At 40.9% G+C, this 23552-nt stretch overlaps 1 protein-coding gene and 1 pseudogene across 5 annotated transcripts in view; both read left to right on the forward strand.

Annotated features, from left to right (window-relative positions):
• WWOX (WW domain containing oxidoreductase) overlaps positions 1-23552 on the forward strand; it is a 1117686-nt gene that overhangs the window by 243099 nt on the left and 851035 nt on the right.
• LOC100445642 (U6 snRNA-associated Sm-like protein LSm3) lies at positions 17890-18436 on the forward strand (annotated as a pseudogene).

Genomic DNA, 23552 nt, shown 5'->3' on the forward strand with positions numbered 1-23552 from the left:
ATAATGACAGGTATCTACCATTCCAGTTTGATACAGCATAGTTTCACACCTCTAAAAGTCCTCTGAAAGTGTTTTTAAAAGTACTATCTGGCCATGTCCTCATTTCCCCAGCAAAGTCCTTCTGAGAATTTAGGCTCTTTAGGCTAGAGGATCTCAGTGCTCAGAATGAAATATCTCTGTACTCCAAGATGCCTCCAGCAATTATAATTGAATCTTGAAGCTAGAGTTTCTTGGCTATCCTATTTCCCTTTTGTTTCCGCCATGAAGAAGTGGAGACCCATGTGACCTCAGTGGTAGAGCTGGTGTAGAAGCGCCCTCTCTGTTCCTGGCAGTGCCTGTCCTGCTAACCTCGTGTCTCTTGCTGGGGTCTTGAACAGTAAGAGACCTCACAAGATGCTTTATCAGGTCACTTGGCAACCAAGCTGATGCGGATAGCAGTTTTTTTTTGTTCTTTTAAAACATATATAAAATTATTTTTATGAAACATGACAGATCAAAAGCCTTCTGGAAAGGAGAGATGGTGACTAATTTAGACAGTGTCTTTTGCTTTCACATGGTGTACTCAGTACTATTAATATGAATTTTTCACATGGAAACAAACTTAAAAAATTAATTTTGTGAATTAAAGCAGCATGCAAATTTACTATCGTATTCGGCAACCAAAATTTTATCACTTGCCTGATGCTGCCTGGTGAGCAGGTGGAAATGTAGACACCAGCAGTCTCATGGATTCCCAGCCCCTGAGAGTTTCAATAGTGTGTTAAATCCGTAGAGACAAAATTGTTGTTTTCCCCAGTCATAAAGTGTGCAATTTTATCCCTGCAAAATTGTCTTTTTTTTTTTTTTTTTGCCCTTTTGGGGACAAAATGTCTTCATGTTAAATTGTTTTATTATTGTTATCTTAATGGAGTTGAGGGCACATAAAATATTCTTACAGAGAGAGATTCTGTAGTTTCCACAAGTAACCAGAGAATTATTGATGGCAGAGAATTATTTTTTTCAATGCCTATTTTCCCCTGCATTTTTTGGGGGAGTTAGAGATAGGAAAATACCATAATCTGCTGTAAATTCAGTTGAAAAATAGAAATAGTGAGAAATCCAGGTTGTGCTCTGTCATAATTTAAGCCTAATATGTGATTCTCTACATATTTACAAGTTATCGCCTTTTTATTCCTTCTTTTTGTTTTGTTCTTCCATTTTTATGTTTTGCTATGCTATTCATTCATTCTGTTCTTTTCATTTCTTTTTGTTTTTCTTTTTGTAAAAATTATACAGAGTTTAAAATTAGTCAGGTATGTCTATTTTTACGTAAAAAGTTAAAGCAGCCCTCAGCATCAACTTTTTCTTCATTTCTAACTCACTTAGTGAATTCAGCTGGTCTTTATGTAGCTTTAAGTAATTCAATGTAAACTGTTACTTCTTGGTTTTCTAGTCTTAGATATTATCTGTAGGTTTTTCAATAAGAAGGAAATTTAGCTTCCTTCTACTTTGATGCCCCATGATGATGTGCATCTTTTTTATTTCTGCATCATGTGAATATAGTGATATCATATATAATGATTTTTAAGAAGACAGTTTTTTTGTTTAAATTGTTATGAACAAGTAAATGTATGCATCACTATGCCATGCAGCATATCAAGATTTATTTTTCTTACCTGAACCTTGTATTTCCCCTGGAGTTAATACTCATCTTTTTTTAGAAATTTGCTGAGTTTTTGATGTACCTATCAGTCATTCAACCTCAGACTTTCATGTGATTGTCTAAATCTCAGTTACTTTTATTAGAAAAAAAAAAACTCCCCTGGAGCCTTTGTACCTTCTGCAGTTTGGGGTTGTTGTCCTCTATGCTTGGTGCACAGGAATGCTTGGTGATGTTCTCTTTAAAACTGCCCTCACATTATATCCTGGAAAGTTCATTTACCTGTAACCGGAGTTGGAGCTTCTCTTCCACATCTTCTCCTGTATTGGTTTGCTTATTGTTTTGTGGGAGCATTTCTTGTAGTAGCTTTCTGAAAAAGGATGATGCAATATGTGTGTGTGCCTGTGTGTGTGTATTGCAGGTTTCAAAATGTTTCTGTTCCACCCTCATTTTATTCATTGTTAGGGATAAAATTACAGATTTAAAATCAATTTTTCTTCAGAGTTTTAAATTGTATTTTATGGCTTTCTGTGTTGTTCTCGGGAAGTACAAACCCTTGTGACCCCTGTTCTTTCATTTCTCTCTGCTTCTCTCTTGGGCGTACCATGGGAGGCATAGCATCAACCCCTTGCTGCTATCCAAATAGGAGACTGTTCCCTTTCAAGAGAATTTTAGGTATTCAGATCCTTAGATCTCCCAGATGATCTCGTAATTATTTTTATCCTCTATTTATCTTTGTCTTTGTGTTACTTTCAGGGATAGTTCTTGTAGTCTTTCCATGGATTTTGGGGGGGGAGGTGTTTCTATTTCCTTTATGTTTGATAACGTTCTATTCTTGTTTCATGGATGACATTACTCTTTTATCTCTCTGATGTTAATGCTAATTGTTTTAATTTTTCTTCTCTGGTTTCTATCTTCTCAGAATTGTTTTCATTTGTTTTGGTAATTGTGTTTGATGATTTTTTTTTTTTTTTTTTTTTTTTTGAGGTGGGGTCTCACTCTGTCACCTAGGCTGCAGTGCAGTGGTGTGATTCTGGCTCACTGCAACCTCCACCTCCCAGGTTCAAGTGATTCTCCTGCCTCATCCTCCCAAGTCGTTGGGACTACAAGTGCATGTCACCACGCCAAACTAATTTATTTTTATTTTTATTTTTTGTATTTTTAGTAGAGATGGAGTGTTTACCCTGTTGGCCAGGCTGGTCTTGAACTCCTGACCTCGGGTGATCTGCCTGTCTCAGCCTCCCGGTGTGCTAGGATTACAGGCATGAGCTACCACACCTGGCCTGTTGATAGTCTTTCCCCAAATGTTCTGATCTGTGCATGTCTGTTTCTGTCTAAGAATAGAATTCAAAATTACTGCTGCCAACTCTTAGCACATGGCCACGGCCAGTTAACTGTGGACTCCTCTGAAGGATGATCTGGCTGGACTATTTCTTGGGAAAACCACTGTGTTTGAATATTTGTGTGTTTCCTGTCGGTAGAACAAATATACCAGAGAAGCATCTTCTAATCTTCTGCTTGGGGAGGGTGTAGCTCTGACTGCTAGAGTTCTAGAGTCAAGCGAGGGGAGAGTGCTGAGTCTCTGCATTCAGTAGGTGAACATTTACAAAGTCTGTGTTTTCAGTATCATGCCACTGTTCTCACCTGTTTATGTTCTCTTCAGATGATAAAGTTTTGTCATTTTTCTGGAGTTATGAAATGATGGTACCCTGCTGGGCTGAGTGGGGAGGGATTCTCAAGCTGTACATACCTGACACGCAGGTTTCTAAAAGGTTGTCTTTTACTCTCATTTTCAGAAGTACCAGGTTCCACAGTTTCTGAGCCTTTGCTGACTCTCTGATAGGAATTCTGTTACTTCTTAGCTGTCCCCATGGCTAGCTTAAGACTCAGCTCTCTTGAATCTCTTAAGTCACTTCCTAGTTGTCCATCTGCTTTCCAGCATCCAACTGTAATTTTCTTTTTCTTTTTTTTTTTTTTTTAAGAGATATGAGGTCTCATTTTGTTTCCCAGGCTGGTCTCACTGTAACTCCTGGGCTCAAGTTACCCTCTCACCTTGGCCTCCCAAACTGCTGGGATTATAGGCATGAATCGCTGTGTCTAGACTCAACTTTAAATTTTTACATTGAATAATCTTTGATTTGTATTGTCGTGTTTTATAGCAGTTACTGCTGTTTTAGTGGGATTTGGGATGAAAAATTTTAAAAAATGAATATGTATAATCCACCATCTTTGTCCCTTTTATTTTTATGTTACTCATTCTTTTAAGCTTGTCTTGGATCTGAGTGGTGTTTTATTTGGCTGGGAGAACAATTTGGGAAAATTTGAGCAGAAAACCGTAAGTTTCTTAGTGTCTGTGTACTTGGAGCTCTGAATCACTATTGTCACTTAGGGAGTGGACAGGAAGTGATGCTGAGATAAGTCTAGTTGGGATAGGTGGGCAACATGCAGGAGAAACCTCCTGGGAAAGGTGAGCAAGGGCACACAGGTGAGACATAGCACTGAGTATGGAAACCTCCATGGGTGGCAGGTCAGTGTTCCTGAGGGATGCGGACATGTCTGAGGCCAAATAGATGAGTCCCTATTGGGTTTTGTTTCTCCACAATCTAGAGGAATATTTATGGAAGGTTAACAGGGCATGGTGGTGCACACATGTAATTCTAGCACATTGGGAGGCTGAGGTGAGAGGATTGCTTGACTTACAGGAGTTCAAGAACAGCCTTGACAACATAGCAAGACCTCATCTCTACTTGGAAAAAAAAAAATTAGCTGGGCATGATGGTGCTCACCTATAGTACCAGCTACTTAAGAGGCTGAGGCAGCAGAATTGCTTGAGCCTGGGAGATCAAGGCTTCAGTGAGCTGCGATTGTGCCACTGCACTCTAATTTAGGCAGCAGAGTGAGACCATGTCTCAAGAAAATGTTAAAGGAGAAATACAAACTATTGAAAAAGGAAGGCTGAATGTTTTATCAGAAAACTGGATTTGGAGGGGACCTTTCAGGGTCTTTTAGTCAGGGTATGTAAGTGTCAGCTGCTACAACAAACAACTTGTAACATCTCATTATCTTCATACAACAAAGGCTGATTTGTTCCTTTCATTGCACATTCAGTGTGAGTTGGCTGGAAAGTCCACCCTACACAGCCACTCACGAAGGCAGACTGAAGGGGGACTCCAGTGTCTTGGAGCTGCACTCTAAAACAAATAGCCTCCAAAGTCAAGGACTGTGTAACAGAGGATGAAGCAGCATTTTTTATGGGCAAGTTTGCAAGTGGCATTTGTTGCTTCCATCAACATTCCACTGGCCAGAGTGAGTCCCTGGCCCCTATCTAATTATGAGGGAGGCTGAGATGTGAGAAGCACGTGGGTGTTGGGAGACCACTAAAGGTCTCTAGCCCAGAAGCATGACCTCCAGCCAAGTGAGACAGGGAAGCCCAGAAAAATGAGTCAGTCACAGAATTTCTGGCTTCAGAATCTGATTCCCAGGCATGCTTTCCACCATACGCATAGACATTTGCACCCCAGGGATAGCAACATTACTCCCGAAAATTGCAGGTTTGAAAGGGTATCTAAAAACAAGCCACCAGCTTGTCCCATTCCACCATCATTCTGCCATCAACACCGAGGTGTCGGAGTAACAGTAGAGCCATATATTTCTTAGTGAGGGGGCCCGGATGAATCCTTTTGTGCTAGAGGATCTGAGTTCATTTCATGAAACTGAGGCATCTTCTTGGAGCTATAAACTCACCTTGGGATGGGCCCTTGCAGATGACGATAAAGGTATTTTGGCACATAAAAAAAAACTGCTCAGCACACCTTGTATTTGTATTTCCTTTGACGTGAACCATGGCCATCCAGGAGGCCATGCAACATTCCCACTGCCATGTTGGCTTGTTTTTCTTTTGTTTTCTTTTCAACATAAGCCTCATGAGACATCAGCGGGATGCAAGATTGTACAATGTCACCATGACTCTGCCTTCTGGGTGTCCTCTGTGTGCTCTCAGCGGTGTCCCCAATGTGGAGGATCTTCTTATTCTGTGTGTGTGCCCTCTGCTGTTGAAAGTTGCCTATCACCCATGATCCTGTGCTGATGGAGCAAACTAATCCATAACTCACTGCCACGTTCCTCGGCTACTTGCTTCTAGGCACATTAAACGGTCGGTGCACAGGTCCTCATTTTTCTCATGCTTCCATTTCTATATTAATTCTCAATCAATCATTGATGGCCAGCTGTCAACAGGCACCATTTTTGATGGGACCTGAAGATATATATCCCTTGTTTTCAGATTCCTCGCCTCTCCTCATATAACATGATGCTCTGAGCTGGGTCTTAATGCTTCTTTGCTCAGCCCCCTTGAGTCTTCATTATGGCAAATCTAGTACAGGTGCTGAGAAGAGGTAACTCTTTAAAGGGACAGGATACAGAAATGTGGCTTCATGGACAGTATTTTAGTATATTTCTGTAAATAGCATGTGTGCTAAATATCACATTTGTGTATGGATATGCACCCAGCTAGGGACCTCTTTAATGGTCATTCATTTGGGAGATGACCTTTGGTTCCTAAACTTTGGTGGACATACCAAGGACTAAAGGAGTGACTTGCTGTCAGTTCTTTGTCATTTAGCTGCTTTAATATTAATATGACATCAGTTTTGGCCTTGAAAAGTTTCCCTTTTGCTGAGAAATGATGATGGTGACAATGATAATGACGATGACCCTTGGTTGGAGCAAGTCTAAATGTGGTTGCATCATCTTGTTTCTTCCTTTGCCTTCCTCCCTTGCTCTTTTTCTGCCCCTCATGCCTGCCCCTTCCTCCCACATCACTCCACCTTTTTTTTTTTTTTTTTTTTCTTTCTCCCCACCGTCAAAAAATGCTCCAGAACGCCATTATTGTTCCTTACCACAGTCAGGTATATCATCCTAAGGGCAGAGGGTGAAGGTGCGTAATTAGTGCATTTCACCAGACTGAGCTTTATCCTCGGGCAGGTGCAGGGGAGAATGGCTGGGATTTATAGTGAATGGCAGCGTTTTGACAGGATGATGAATAAATATGCTGGGCTCAGAGGACTCCGGGTGATAAGCATTTGTTTGTGGTCTGGTAAGTGATAGCACCCACCGCTTAATTTCTCTAAAATCTGCATTTGTCAATTTTGTATTTTTTTATTTGAAAGGTATTTGCCTAAATAAATAGGCCATATAAATCTAGCTCTCAATGTCCATTTTCAAATGATGTCCAGCAAGGAAGATGGAATTACCACGAGGAACCTGTTCTCTTGCGTTTCCGCTTAGATGGCTGGGTCTATACCAGGCTTTATTTAAATGAACACAGGAAATGCCATTCACCTTTACCATGAATGGGAATCTTTGCCTTTGACTCTATCATGTGAATTAGCAGAGCTTGGCTATTATTCCCCTGCTTCGGTAGATACTGGCTGTACAGAAGGGAACCCCACTTTCAATGAGTACCTGTGTGCTGGGCACGTAGCTGGTTTTTACACACATACTTCATTTGAAGGGAAGGAATTGACTGAAAAGAATTCCCCATTCCACCTTCCCAACTCAATTGCCATTTGGCCCTGATAAAGCTGTACTTTCTCACTTGTTCCTTATTTAAAATAAAGAAAAGTGCATTAAGCTCTTGCTAATCTGTCAGGCCTTCCTAAGATGTCTGAAGAAGTTAGTTTGGTGAACATGGGCTTCAGGGTCAGACTGCTTGTGTTCCAGTCTTGATCCTATCACTTCCTTGCTGCGGGAACTCTGGAAAGTCACTTAACCTCTCTGAGCAAGCTTCCATTTTCCCAGGTGAAAACGGGAGTTAATCCTAGTCCCCACTTGATAAGATGGTTGTGGAAAGTATAGTGCATCATGGACCTAAAGTACCTAAGAGATTGTCCTGGATGTCATTTACTCGTAAAGTTGACTATGGTTATTGGTGCTACTAGTATGACTGTCAAATCAGTCAAGTGGCTGAGGAGCAGTACGTGGGGGGTATACAGAGTGCAGGCCTCAGAACTGCAGAACTTCTGCACAATCTCCAGCAAGCTAACCTCTCTGGACATCATATTCCTCATCTGTAAAAGGGAGACTTCAATCTTATTTAATGGCAAAAGTCACAATTACTTTTTTACCAACATAATAGAATTAAGTAAAATAAGGCTAGACATGCTGGCTCATACCTTTAATCCCAGCACTTTGCGAGGCCAAGGTGGGCAGATTACTTGAGCCCAGGTGTTGGAGACCAGCCTGAGCACCATGGCAAAACCCCATCTCTACCAAAAAAAAAAAAAAAAAAATTTAGTCGGGTGTAATGGCACACCTGTAGTCCCAGCTACTTGGGAGGCTGAGGTGGGAGGATTGACTAAGCCTGGGAAGTCAAGACTGCAGTGAGCTGTGATCCTGTCTCTGCACCTCAGTCTGGGTGGCAGAGCAAGATCCTGTCTCCAAAAAAAAAAAAAAAAAAAAAAAAGTAAAATAATGCATGAGAAGTCCCTTAGACAGTTTGTGATATGGGTAGACACTCAGTGAAATGGCCATTAATACTGCTGTTCTTAATTCTGAAAACAGAGTGGGCCATTTGAATGCTCACTTTGATATTTTTTTAAAGGAAAAATGTGAGGCATTTGACACATGCCTTTTGCTTACTTGCTTGGATTGGTTTGATCAACTTTGTTGCGGTCTAATTTATGTATAATAAATTGCATCCATTTAAATATACAATTCAATGAGTTTTGACAGATGCACATGCCCATGAAACCACCACGAAAATAAAAAAAAAACAAACATTTCCATCACCTCAAAAAGATTTCAAATGCCACTTCTGTGGTGTATGACTCTGAGTCCAGACAGCCCCAGCTCTAGGAAAACCCTGGTCTGTTTTCTGTCACTGTTGATGAATTTGCATTTTCTGGAATTTTAGATAAGTGAAGTTTTATAGTACTTGTTCTGTATCTGGTTTCTTTCACTTGACATAATGACCTCGGGATGTACCCATGCTGCTGCCTGTATCAGTGGCTTACTCATTGTCATTGGTGAGTAGTACTCCATTGTGTGGAGAAATCACATATTTTAAAAGATACCTAATTACCTGCTGATAGACATTTGGGTTGTTTCCAGATTTTAGCTGTTGTAAATGGATACTAATGTGAACGAAGCCACCATGAATATTTATGCACTGGTCCTTTTGTTGACATATATCTGTTTTATCTTGGGATAATACTCTGGAGTGGAATGGGCAGGGTGGTGCGTATAGGGCTGTGTTTAACTTTTTAAGAGGTTGGCAAATACTTCCCTAAAGTGGTCATCCCATTTTACATTCTTGCCAACAGTATTTAAGGATCCACTTCCTCTACATCCTTAATAATACTTGATATTATCGGTCTTCTAAATTTTCTGTTTGGACATAGTGGTGTTTTGTTGTATATATTTTTTTAATTGTGAAATATGTGACTAATGATGAGTAATGATTTTGAACATGAAAACTATGCTTATTGCTCATATCTATGTTATTTTATTATTTACTTTTTTTGAGATGGAGTCTCGCTCTGTTGCCCAGTCTGGAGAGCAGTGGTGTGATCTTGGCTTACTGCAACCTCTGTCTACTGGGTTCAAGCGATTCTCCTGCCTCAGTCTCTTGAGTAGCTGGTGTTACAGAAGCCTGCTACCATGCCTGGCTAATTTTTGTGTTGTTTTATTTTTATTTTTATTTTTTTTAGCAGAGACAGGGTTTCACCATGTTGACCAGGCTGATTTTGACTCCTGACCTCAGGTGATCTGCCTGCCTCGGCCTCCCAAAGTGCTGGGATTACAGGCGTGAGCCACAGCGCCCGGTGGTCATCTCTCTTTTTTGCATTTTTGTGGGGGTTGGGGTAATAGGTTTATTGAGATATAATTCATATACCACAGAGTTTCATTTTTAGTGTATTCACAGGTGTGCAGTCATCGTCACAATCAAGCCATAGCTTCTTTTAAACTTTGTCTTCCTTCTCTTTTTAATCATCCCCTTCCCCCACCCCCTCCATTCTCTTTCCATCCTTTAAATGTCAATGTCCCCCACAATTATGTTGCTGACCCTTTCTCCCTTTGGCCAATGCTCCTTCCCCTGTAGATCATACCCATTCCCAAGATTTCAGTCATCAAATCCATTCCAATCTGACTCCTGTATCCATATGTCCAGTTCCAAGTATCTGTCCATGGTGTTGGTCCCAGGTTATTCGCAACTCATACGTCGTTGGCACAGCACTCTTGACAGCTCATAAAGTCAGGCTGTTACCCCCACAATGTCCCCCCACATATCATTCCTGTCCCTCCCCGACACCCCCACCTCCTGCATGTTCCTGAGCTTCTTAGGGGTGTTGCATCTTCCTGACCTTCCCAGTCCAAAGCCCAAGGAGACACTTGATAAATATTCACCTAATAAATAAATGAACTTGTATTCTCCAGATTGCTTGAAAATATGCTTCACTTTTATCTTTTTTAGAAATTAATTGCATTACTATCTTATTAAAGGTCAAGAAAAATAATTCATACCACAATTCATGAGACTGCTAAATAGTTGCCCTGGCAATTTCTGATTATAATTTTAGAAATATTTCTAACCTCTGGCCTTTTTTCTTATCTCTACTTAAAGCTTTTCTGGAAGGAATTCAATTTCCACCTTCCTTAATGTTCCTTAAATGTTGTACATATCTTAAAAGTGGATTCCTTATAAAACAATATGGACTATGGTCTTATTCTGTTTAACGGTATGAAAGCTCGCCTGAAAGGACAAGAATAAGACTCTCTTAAAATCATGTCCAAGTTTTAAAGGAATATAAAACTTTCTCTTTAAAAATATACCTTTCTGCTTTCATCCCCTAACCCACAAAGCTCAGGTCTAGTTTAATTCAGACTTGGAAATAGTTCTTTTATTATTGCTCCCTGCAATGGGAACAGAGCTGAGGCTCCTAAGGTCTAGAGTCGACATGAAAATACCTTTGCTTCTGGGCCATAGCTGTGTTTCTTCTTAACAAGGCAGAAGCCCAGAAGAGACTTCATGTACTGCGACTGTAATAAAGAGGGCTGTAAGTAGAGAAGCTGGAATTTGAAAGGTTATGTACAACTCAAGCTGTCTCTGTAATGTCACTTACGTCCAGGAAAGTGTGGCAAAGAACCATCCCAGCAGATAGCTTGAGGGTGGGGTAGGGAGATAGGTTGTTGATAATATGGAATAGGAGGAAAAAAGATCATAGAGACAAAGAGCTCGATACATATACTGATGCGGTGTTTATTTTAGTTTTTTGAGAAAGGGTCTCTGTCGCTCAGGCTGGATTGAGTGCAGTCGTGCAATCTCGGCTCACTGTAGCCTCTGCCTCCTGAGCTCAGGCAATCCTTCTGCCTCAGCCCCTCCAGTAGCTGGGACTAGAGGCATGTGCCACTATACCCAGTTAATTATTACATTTTTTGTAGAGATGGGCTTTCCCCATGTTGCCCACGCTGGTCTCTAACTCCTGAGCTCAAGCGATCCACCCGCCTCTGCCTCCCAAAGTGCTAGGATTACAGGTGTGAGCCACAGTGCCATGCCCTGATATGATGTTTAAATTCAGAAATTGGGAAGGAGGGTCAGGTAGCTATAACCAAAATATAAGAGAAATGTAAGACAAAGAAAGACTTGTATCTGTTGTTAGTGAGTTTTTGTGGTGATGATACATTAATGGAGGCAATAGAGGGTCAGAAATCAGGGAAATCAGTGTGGAAAATAGCCCAGCAGAGGAGAAAACAGGAAGTCTGAACGAGGGCCACATTGCAGATAGAGGCTGGTGTACTGGTCTGCTCAGGCTGCCATAACAAAATATCACAGGCTGGATGACTTGAACCACAAAAATGTATTTTCTCATAGTTGTGGAGCCTAGAATTCCAAGGTCAAGGTGCCAGCGCAGTTGCTGTCTTCTGAGGTCTCCCTCCTCGGCTTGCAGACAGCCACCTTCCCACCGTGTTCTCACGTGACCTCCCTGCTGTGTGCACGTATCCCTGGTTTCTTTTCCTGTGTCCAGATACATCCCCTTCTTTGAAGGACACCAGTCAGATTGCAATAGGACCTGCCTTGATGGATTCATTTTTTACATAATTACCTCTTTAAAGGCCGTACCTCCAAATACAGTCACATTCTGAGGTAGTAGGGGTTAGGTCTTCAGCATATGAATTTTGGGGAAACAGAATCCAGCTAACAGCAGTTGGGGATGAGGCTATAACAAATACCACTGCCTAATGTTTGCATGGGGATATCATGCTTTGCAGAGACCATCTGCATCCTTATCTCACTTAATCCTTGCCCCACTGTTTAGGAGAAGCCAGGAGGAGGTCCTAGTCAGCTGATGTGAGATTACCTGACCCTGACTGTTTTGCCTGGTGCTGCAGGCCACCTTCACAGCCTTGCCACATCTCTTCCCATTTATCCATGGAGTGGTATGAGCCCTAATGGTGCACCCTTCCGACAATCCTTCATCCTTCCCAGACGTTTCATCAGCCAAGTGAAATTTGCAATTGTTTCAGTGATTGAAATTATGCTTGGAGTGCAGGTGTCATGGATGAAATAGCAATGCCTTGGGGTGACAAATTCAGTATAGAAATAATTTTAGCAAGCCCAATGATTGGAAAACAATGACTCAACTTTGAGCTATATTGATTTTGTATTTCCGGGCTCAGCCTCATTTCCCAGAAATAATCCCTGTTAACATTTTGGTTTGTGTTACGGAAGTGTTTTCTCTTCTATGAATTACCTAATGCCCATACAATACATAGGCCTGCATTTGTACACTCTTAAGCCAAATAACATTGTGCTGTGTATTATTCTCTAGTAGCCTGCTTTTCATTGAACTTAATGATAAATTGCAAACATTTGACCATGTCAATTAAGCTGCTTACCATGATCTCTAACAGCTAGGCAATATTCTGTCATATGGGTATACCATACTTTTCTCAATCCACAATCTCATCAGAGTCCCAATAGTTGCCTGATATGCCCCCATCAGTTGTGAGGTATGTTTCAAATGATTTATTACTAGAAATTCTTAGTGTGCTGAAGTTTGTAAGTTTTCTCAAACTACTTTTATTGATATATAACACAGATACCATAAACTTTGCCCATTCAAAATGTACAATTCAGCGTATATTCAGAGTTTTTCAGCTGTCACCACAGTCAAGTTTAGAATATTTTCATTTTCTCAAAAAGAAACCCTTGGCTGGCATCCTTTTCCTCACTTTGTTTTCTCTCCACTCCCAACCTCTGTCCCAGGCCCAGGCAACCACTCATCTACTTTCTGTCTCTATATAGATTTGCCTATTCTAGACTTTTCATATAAATAAATCAGATACTGTGTGGTCCTTTGTGTCTCGATCCTTTCACTTAGCATCATGTTTTCAAGGGTCATCCATGTTGTAGCATGTATCAGTACTTCTTTTTTTAGGGTTGAGTAATGTTCCATTGTATGGATATGCCACATTTCATCTATCCATTCAGTTCATGGACATGTGGGTTGTTTCCACGTTTTGGCTATTGTCCATAATGCTTCCAGGTACACTTGTCTACACATTTTTGTGTGGATATAGGTTTTCCTTTTTTGGGGTATGCTCCTAAGAGTGCAATTTCTGGATCACATGGAACTCCTTGTTTAACCTTTTGAGGAGCCACCAGATTGTTCTCCACAGCAGCCGCACCCATCTAGTGCAGTGTAGGAAGGTCCTGATTTCTCCATATCTTCACCAACACTCGCTGTCATTTTTCTTTTTAGTCTTGTCATTTTACGGGGTATGAAGCGGTATGGCATTGTGATTTTGATTTTGATTTTCTTGATGGCTAAGGATATTGAACATCTCTTCATGTGATTATTGGATGGACGATTTTTTCAGTGGTTATCAGGTCACCCGTGTAATCACACCCACCTCATTTTCTTACAGTGCAGTGTGTGCTTTTAGGCACATACCTAGAGCTTACAGAGATCCTCCTGGTTCAGAGGAAGGATTCACATCCCCAACAGACACTGCTCCCAGATTACAATATAGAGAGGCTAAATGATAGCCCATATCACTTTTCCTTTAAATCCCTTTACTTTTTTGTGCTACAAGAGTTTGAGAATAATAATTCTGCAGAAAATAGTACCCGTTGTCCGGCAGTTGTGTAAGGTAGGAAACTGGGATGCCCGACTGCATTGGTTTAGCCAGAACTATGGCCATGAAACTTTGCCTAGCCCACGGGGATGGGGTGAGGGGGGATATCATATAAGCTTTAGGTGGGGCAGAGGGGTGGTCTGCCCCTGTGCAGGCAGGAATGTTCAGGAAGCAAGCTGCCTCTGCTTCTAAATATTTAACATTCACTGATGGCATGGATCCTGACTAAGCGGAGCAGATGCTGGCTCTGTATTGCACATAGCTCCTGAATATCAGCCCTGCTTAGCTATGCATGTGTTTTTTGTTTTTTGTTGGCACGATGTTGGCTCACTGCAAACCCTGCCTCCCAGGTTCAAGCGATTCTCCTGTTCCAGCCTCCCGAGTCTCTGGGATTACAGACGTGCATCACCAGGCCCAGCTAATTTTGATATTTTTACTGGAGATGGGGTTTCACCATGTTGGCCAGGCTGGTCTCGAACTTGTGACCTCAGGTGATATGCCCCCCTCAGCCTCCCAAAGTGCTGGGATTATAGGCATGAGCCACCACGCCCAGCAGTATGTTTGTTTTTCTTCAAACCTAGACCAAGAGTCAAACACTCAAATGTTGGACGGGAGCAGTTGACGAACCAGAGCTTTGGATTCAGCGAGACAGTAGAGAGTGGTGGAGATGGTGGCGCACAAGAGGGTCAGTGCCCCATCTCAAGGAACAGCTGCAACTCGGCCTACCCGATTGTGAAAATGTGAGCGTATGCAGACCAGACCTTGGCTTCTCTGTCTTCATTTTTCACAGGAGCCAGAAGTTTGGATGTGCAATGTGAAATCTCACAAATTAAAAATGTTTCATAACTGTTTTGTTTCCTATCTCTGCTATAACAAATTTTCTCAATGTTAGTGACTTACAACCACACAAAAGTTACACTTTACAGTTTTGGAGGTCAGTGGTCCAAAATAGGTCTCAGTGGGTTAAAATCAATGTGTCAGCAGGACACCATTTCTTTCTGTAGGTTCTAGGAGAGAACTCACTTCCTTGCTGTTTCCAGCTTCCAGGGACTGCCCAAATCCTTTGGCTCATGGCCCCTTCCTCTATCTTCAAAGCCAGGGATGGCTGCTCAAGTCCTTGTGAAACTGCCCTTTCCCTGGTTCTCTCTCTTCTGCTTCTGCTTTTAAGGAAACTTGTAACTTCAGGGAGCCTACCCTGATAATCCGGGATAATCTGCCTATTTGAAGGTCAGCCAATTAGCAACATTAATGCCATCTACAATCTTAATTACCATTTGCTGTGTAACATAATATATTTACAGATTTCAGGGATTAGTGCATGAACATCTTGGGTCAGAGGGCATTCCACATACAGCAGTACCTATAATGTATATGCTTCTTAAAGAATGCATGTGTCTTAAATTTATTCTGTGTCCTTGGAGTATATAGCAGAGTTAGATAGATCCTTCTGGATTGGCGGTTGATTGAATATTGGCTCTACAAAGGAACTGGATAGGAGTGTAGAGAAAAGATCAATCATAGCACTAGCTTATAGTTTATTTTATTCTTTAATGATTTTTAAAAAATATTTCTCTCACTTGAAAAGCAGTCTTAGAAATTAACTGGAATGGGTAATTTATTCGTGTTTCTTCTTTTGTAAAATAATGGCAGTTTGTAACTCAGATTTTAGTATGAGGAATAAATAAAATATTGTCTGTTTTCCTTTCATCTTTCTATCTGTGGTCCAGCCAGCCAGCTAACTATGCATTCCCTTTTCTGCCTTTTCATCATAACACCTATCTTAGCAACTCTTCATTGCTGTTTTGCAAAGAGGATTTGAGATTATTTATGTAGGGGCCCATGTATAATACCTCAAGAGAAAAAGACGCCGATGAGGCTATTAGGATTAAAGGAAAATCAAGTAAATCTGTCCAGAAATATTGGCCAGAAGCTATGAACAGATGCCACAGCTGGGCTGAAGAGTTATCTGTGAGCCTTCCAGGGGTGTAAGCCAAGAGAAAGACAGTTCACCAAATCTGTCGATTAATAGAAATCATCCAGCAGCAGTGCCACTATGAGATGTTCAATACCTTACACCTTTGTGTCCCTCCTCCTCTTGCCACTTGGGACAGGATTAGCAAGCCAAAGGCTTTTTGAAATAATCCTTAGCTATATTCTTGGTATTTACCAAGGAATTTACCAATATGCAAAGACTTGGGGATAATTAGTATTATCTTTGCCATTATCTGCAGTAATATTATGAAGATTAGAAATGCAACTCTCTGTCCTCAAGAATTAGTCTGTGGCTCACCTTGGAGAAGAACTTAAGAACTTACTGAAGTGAGCAGGTTCACCTGCCTTTGCTCAGAGCCACATCACCTGCAGGCAGGATCCACAAGGTCAGCAGTTAGCATCAAGTTGCACAGCCTGGGCTTGGGTGGCGTTCGCTCTACCCTTGCCCTTGATGTGGTGCCGAGTTGTCAGGATTCTCGTAAAATTCCTGGGTGATGGCTTCTTCTGTTCTCTTTATTTCCTTAAGTGAACATCTGTCTAATGGTTCACCTCCATCGCTTTAGTGCTTTCCTCATGCTTTCTCTCTTTCCAGACAATAAACTTTATTTTCTTCATAAGAATTCAGTCTACGCAAGGGTATTAGGCAGCTTGTTTGCACCTTTTAATTCCTGGATGTTTTCCAGAAAGCCTCTTTGCAGTAGTTCCAATGGGTTCATCTGTGAATCAGGGAAGACAATGCAGCTTTGTGTTTGGGTTTTTATCAGTTACCTTCTGTTTGTAAACATATGTTTGGAAACGCTTGCTGGTGCCCACCCCAGCACCCCCCACCCCAGCCAGAAATAAAGGGATTAATCTCTTTTTGCTTGGCATAGGGAGAAGACAGTATCTGCTGATGTGCTTAACTTTTTTTTTTTTTTGGTCAGGTGCGTAGGTATGTGACTGAAACCCATAGACTTTGCACATATTGTCAAATGACTTTCCAGAGGGACTCAGGCACTTTATTTCATTAATGGCGATGAAGCCCATTAATCCGCTCATTACTGCAGTTTAATTTTGATGCTGGTTTTTGATGATGTATTGAAAAACTGTATAAACTGGCAATTACAGCTGGAAAACATTTCTAGTTTAGAAGAGACCCTTATTTTTCATATGCTTAGAAATATCCAGCAAGCCACTTTTAAAGGCTTTTTTTAAAATCACATTTTATTCTTAATCTTTCTGAATTCCTTATTATATTTTGCCTGATAAATAGTTGGATTTTGTTTTTTGGTTCAATATAAGAATATTCTTAAACTAGGTAAACTATTTTAATTGTTTGTCGTTATGTTCTCTCATTCTGTTAAATTTTGTTTTCTATTTTTCATGTTTTTGGGTTTTTCTAGATGACCTGTCTTTAAAACTTCTTGATATTTTTGATTAAATTTTCATATATCTTCAAAAACAGAGATGACAGCCAGGGGTGGTGGTGCATACCTGTAATCCCAACACTTTCGGTGGCCAAGGTGAGGAGATCAACTGAGGTCAGGAATTCAAGACTACTGGGCAACATGGTGAAGCTCTGTCTATACTAAAAATAGAAAAATTGGCTGGAAGTGGTGGTGCATGTCTGTAGTCAAAGCTACTTGGGAGGCTGAGGCGGGAGAATTGCTTGAACCTGGGAGGTGGAGGTTGCAGTGAGCTGAGATGGAACCACTGCACTCCAGCCTGGGTGACAGAGGGAGACTCTATCTCAAAAGAAAAGAAAAGTAGAGAGGATAGTATAATGAGGCTCCTGTCTGCCAGTCACCCTATAGTAACTATTACGAAACCCCTTTTTTCTCTTACGTCATTGCTCCTGTGTGTGTGTGTCTGTATATAGAAAAATATGTATGTATACATATATGTATATGTATAGATAAAAATGCATATATGGGGCCGGGCGCAGTGGCTCACGCCTGTAATCCCAGCACTTTGGGAGGCTGAGGCGGGCAAATCACGAGGTCGGGAGATCGAGACCATCCTGGCTAACATGGTGAAATCCGGTCTCTACTAAAAATACAAAATATTAGCCTGGCGTGGTGGCGGGCGCCTGTAGTCCCAGCTACTCGGGAGGCTGAGACGGAAGAATCTCTTGATGAAACATGGCGGATGACGTAGACCAGCAGCAATCTACCTACACTGTAGAGGAGCCCCCGGATCTTACAGGCTCAGCCTAGAGGAGCGAATTTATGTGAAAATGAGAAACGACCGAGAGCTTCGAGGCAGATTACATACTTATGATCAGCATTTAAATATGATCTTGGGAGATGTGGAAGAAACTGTGACTACTATAGAAGTTGATGAAGAAACATATGAAGAGACATATAAATCAACAAAACGGAGTATTCCAATGCTCGTTGTCCGGGGAGATGGCGTTTTCCTGGTTGCCCCTCCACTGAGAGTTGGCTGAAACAAAGAATTTGTCCTGTATGGAAAACAAGAGACTTCGTACAGTGGCCTCTCTAAATGCGCAAGACATTCAAAAGAGAAACCCGCATACATTTGGATATTAAGAAATAATTCTGGGGATTCTTCCACTCCTGAAATGAGCTGATTTGCAGATAATTCACAACTTCTTAAGCTAAATGGTATTTTCATTTTTCTCAAGCTCTTCCAATAAATATGACCACAAAGATGCAGGAAAAAAAAAAAAAAAAGAATCGCTTGAACCCTGGAGGGTGGGGGTTGCAGTGAGCCGAGATCACGCCACTGCACTCCAGCTTGGGTGACAGAGCGAGACTCTGTCTCAAAATAAATAAATAAAAATGCATATATGTATATTTGTGTGAACCATATACACATATATAAAATATATGTAACATATACATATATAACACATTTCTTTTTCTAGTGTGTGTGTACCTTGATTTATGTCTCACATATTCAAAATACTCATTTAAAATAAGAGCACAACTTATTTAAGTAGTAAAGATTCAAAGCCTTGTTCTAAAATGCTTAATTTTCCTGTGGATTTGTGGACCCGTGGGAAAATCTCAGTCCCCAGGCAGGAAGGAAGGAGATATGACACATCTCTAGTTCGTTGTAAGTCGCCTACCCTAGACCTCATCTCCAGTGCTCTGAATGTAGCAGAGGTAGGTGCAGGGCAGTGGGACAGAGAGGTGCACTTTGAAAGACTATCACATGGAAACGAAAGTTCCAGCTGGGCACGGTGGCTCACGCCTGTAATCCCAGCACTTTGGGAGGCCAAGGCGAGCTGATCATGAGGTCAGCAGTTCAAGACCAGTCTGGCCAGCATGGTGAAACCCCGTTTCTACTAAAAATAGAAAAAATTAGCAGGGCATAGTGGCGTGAGGCTGTAATCCCAGAGACTCCGGAGGCTAAGGCAGGAGAATTGCTTGAACCCGGGAGGTGGAGGTTGAAGTGAGCTGAGATCGCACCATTGTACTCCAGCCTGGGCGACAGAGTGAGACTCCATCTCAAAAACAAAAACAAAAAAGTTCCAATACACAATATGATATATGGGATCTTCACCCAATCAAGGATTAAATGGCCAATTCCTAAATGATGCCTACCTTTTTATGGCCATGTATACCTTTGCCTCAGTATTACTGACATTTGCTGAAATCCATTTATCAAGATACAGGGATAGATTTCTAGAAGGCCCAGGCAGGGGTGCTGGCCAGGAGACACCAGGCATAGACTCTCCTTTCTCAGAGCCTTCATGGCCCCTAGTTTGAGTCTTTGAGTCACTGCAGTAAAGTTCCTGATGTTTGACAGTACTCCTTATGAAGGGAGTCATGTGAGTTGCTAGCTGGGTTCTCTAGATGGTGGTTTCATGCCAACATGGGAGCCACTAACAGGGAGAACATGCTAGGTTCTGTTGAGACCTGACTTTGGAAATAGCATAGGTACTTACCTTTCTCAACACCACACAAACACACTCCAGAATGCAAAGGAACCTGCACTGTGCCATCTTGTTTCTCCCTGCATAGCCACTTCTGTTTCCAGTGGTGTTTGTATTTTGGTTCATTCAATCAATGAATGATGGATTGAATCAACCACTTGGTCCCTTCAATCTGTAACTTTCCTGCAACACTGTCTTTGTGATGTTATCCTAACCTTGATTTTTGAGGGATAGAACTGGCCATAATCAGAGAAAATGTGGTCTGGGACACATTTGTGGGCTATTCTATGCTAAACGTTTCCATATCATTAATGTTCAACACAGCTTTGTGGGGTTGGAGATAGGATTATCATTGTTACGATTGTTATTATCAATGCTAGCTGTGATTATTGATCACTTCCACATGCCAGGCACAGTGCTGGGTGCTATATGTTTATTATCTAATTTATAGCTTGCTGCACTCTTGCTGGGTATATGTAATTATTCCCATTTCACCAGATCTCTGGGAGTTTGGTGGATTAATCACCCAGCATCCAAATAGCTAACTGGTAGCAGAGCTGGGATTCAAACTCAGTTAGGCTGACTTCTGTGCCTTTTTTCTTGCCTAAGCGGTGGACGCATTGAGTAGGAGAAGGCCAGTTATTCCTCTTTGTCACTCATACAACTGGGGACCTGTTCCCGGAGATGTGGAGCTGTGCATTAGGGCTGGGTAGAACACACATCCATGAACCATATGTGCGAGAACTTTCTCATCTTTCTGCATACACTTGGAACTAGTTCTTTGTTTTTGTAAAAAAATCATACACCAGGTAAAATGTTTAATAACACAGAGAAATCTAATTGTCAAGTATCTTCTCAACACACATTAATCAACAATTCTCCTATCGAAAGATAACCTCTTGTATTTACGAAAAAAAGAAAAAATGCTGTCATCAGTAAATTCATTCATGTATGTTATACACTCACATACAAAACGTATCTATTTGATTAAATTAGAACTCTTCTAATGAATTACTTTCCTTGGTCGCACAGTAATAAAGTCAATGTTGTAAATATAATAATTATAGCCAGGTGCGGTGGCTCACACCTGTAATCCTGGCACTTTGGGAGGCTGAGGTTGGCAGATCACTTGAGGTCAGGAGTTCGAGACCAGCCTGGCCAACATGGTGAAACCCTGTCTCTGCTAAAAATAAAAAAATTAGCTGGGTGTGGTGGCACATGCCTGTAATTCCAGCTACTCAGGGGGCTGAGGACGGAGAATCGCTTGAACCTGGGAGGTGGAGTTTGCAGTGAGCCGAGATAGTGCCACCGCACTCCAGCCTGAGCAACAGAGCAATACTCCGTGTCAAAAAACAAATAATATGTGTGTGTGTGTGACTGTGTGTGTATATATGTACATAAATTATATACAAATGAGGGAAAATATACAAATGAGTTGAATATATACAAATGGAAAAATTGTTCCATGTGTCAGGAACAATTACTGTGAATTTTGTGTAGCTCTTCCTGACTTTTTAAAATTCAAATATATTTCATAAAGTTGAAATCACATTGTGGTCTTTTTTTTTTTTTTTTAAACCAGGCATATAGTGGCCATGTTTCTATATCAATACATACTCTTTGGCAGTACAGTTGTACTGACTTTACATTATATCTTCATAACTTATTAAATTAATCCCTTATTGCTGGGCACAGATTCTGTTTTCCATTTTTTCAGTCATGAGCAACGTTGCTGGTTTACCTGGGCTAAATAAGAATTTTAAATGCAAATAGATAATTATTGAGAAAGCTTCTTCCCGTATATACTCTTTCTCCAGCAGTGTCTGAGTGTCTGTACCTTCCTATACCTTCACCATATCATGTATTTATCATTTTATAGTGAGTTGTATTACTTGCTAGATGAACTTGGATCTCCTTTGATAATGCAAAAGAAGGCCTGGGTTTGCTTGGCAATTTGTTCCAATATTCTTTTCAGTTTTAAATAAGTTTTGAACAAAAAGCTTTAGCATTTTACATAAAAACCTCTAAAGCTCTCAGGCTAATTAGTAATGTAGCATATGTAAAGTAAGTTTTTTCCTGCTGTGCTTAATTCTTATTAACACACTAATCATGAGGGCCCCCAAATTGCTATAAGGAGCACATTTAGAAAACATACAAAGGATCGATAGTTGGTACTTAGGAAATCGTTGAAACACCTTTTCTTTTTTAATCTATCTTGGAGCTGAAAGATAAAAAGACTTAAAATGAGTTAGAATATGAGTTTTTCAGCATCTTATAGCTTATGTGTTAAAGCAAGATTTAAAAAATACATTTAACATACTAAATATTTCAAAAGCTACAGAGATAAGTGTAACATTTTAAAAAATAACTTTAATTTTCATTGTGGAAATCAACGGCAACAAAAACACAACCTTTTACGAGACAACGAGATGTGCATGAGCAGCCCTGATGTTGAGAAGCTCATAATTCTGTGTGAGAAACACAGAAGGCATGGTGCCATTCCCATCCTGGGACGAACAGGGAAGACTTCCTGGGAGAGGTGACTCTGGACTTAATTTTGCTTTGACACAGCAACCATATGAGGAATGAATTTTGTGACTGGAAGATTGTTAGTTTTCTGTGGAGGGAACAACACTCATCTTGCAAATTTGCCTTCACTATTCAATCATTAGAAAATAATTTTAAATGAGCTTAGTAGTTCTCAGAATTTTGGATTTCAGGAAACAAACTTTTTAAAAAGAAAACAAAAATGAGGATACCAATTTAAGCTTGCCAAAAAAGATTTTCCCCCAAAAGAAAAACACTTTAAAAACAACGACAAAAATCAACAAAAGCTAACACTTTGCCCCCATCAACAATCAACATGACTTTCTAAAAGCAAGGACATTTTGACACCGGATGTTGTGAGGACATCCACCTGCTCTAAGGGACAGCCATGTCACTGGTGTTTTGTCAATTTTTATTTTGAACTAATTTTAGACTCACATAGAAGTTGGAGAAGTAGGCTGGGCACAGTGGCTCATGCCTGTAATCCCAGCACTTAGGGAGGCCGAGGCAGGCTGATCCCTTGAGGCCAGGAGTTCGAGACCAGCCTGGTCAAATGATGAAACCCTGTCTCTACTAAAAATACAAAAATTAGCCTGGCATGGTGGCGCACACCTGTAATCCCAGATACATGGGAGGCTGAGACATGAGAATCACTTGAAGCTGGGAGCTGGAGGCTACAGTGAGCCAAGATCTTGCCACTGCACTCCAGCCTGGGTGACAGAGTGATACTATGTCTCAAAAAAAAAAAAAAAAAAGTTGCAGAAATAGCAATAGTTCACAGTACCTCTGCTTTCTTCTAATTTTAGCAATTTACCTAATCATGGTATAATAAAACTAGAAAATAGACATTGGTACTAAATATTAACTATACTGTGTTACTCAAATTTCACCACTAACGCAGTGTCGTCTTTTTATTCCAGGGTTTATTCCAGTATGCTACATTATATTTAGTTGTTGTATCTCCTTGGTGCCTTTTTTTCTGAGACAGGGTCTCACTCTGTCACCCAGGCTGAAGCGCAGTGGTACTATCACGGCTTACTGCAGCCTCCACCTCCTAGGCTCAAGTGATCCTCCCACCTCAGCCTCCTGAGTAGCTGGGACTATAGGCATGCACCACCATGCCTGGCTAATTTTTGTATTTGTTTTGATCAAGGCAGGGTTTCATCATGTTGCACAGGCTGGTCTTTAGCTCCTGGGCTTAAGAAATCCGCCTGCCTCGGCTTCCCAAAGTGCTGGGATTACAGGCGTGAGCCACTTCACCTGGCTTGGAGCCTGCAATCTTTGATAGTTGCTCGCTTATTTCCTTTTTTTCTGATCTTGAGACTTTGATTTGTCTGATATTTTCTCATCATT

This window comes from Pongo abelii, chromosome 18 (assembly GCF_028885655.2).
Source record: "Pongo abelii isolate AG06213 chromosome 18, NHGRI_mPonAbe1-v2.0_pri, whole genome shotgun sequence".
Lineage (NCBI taxonomy): Eukaryota > Metazoa > Chordata > Mammalia > Primates > Hominidae > Pongo > Pongo abelii.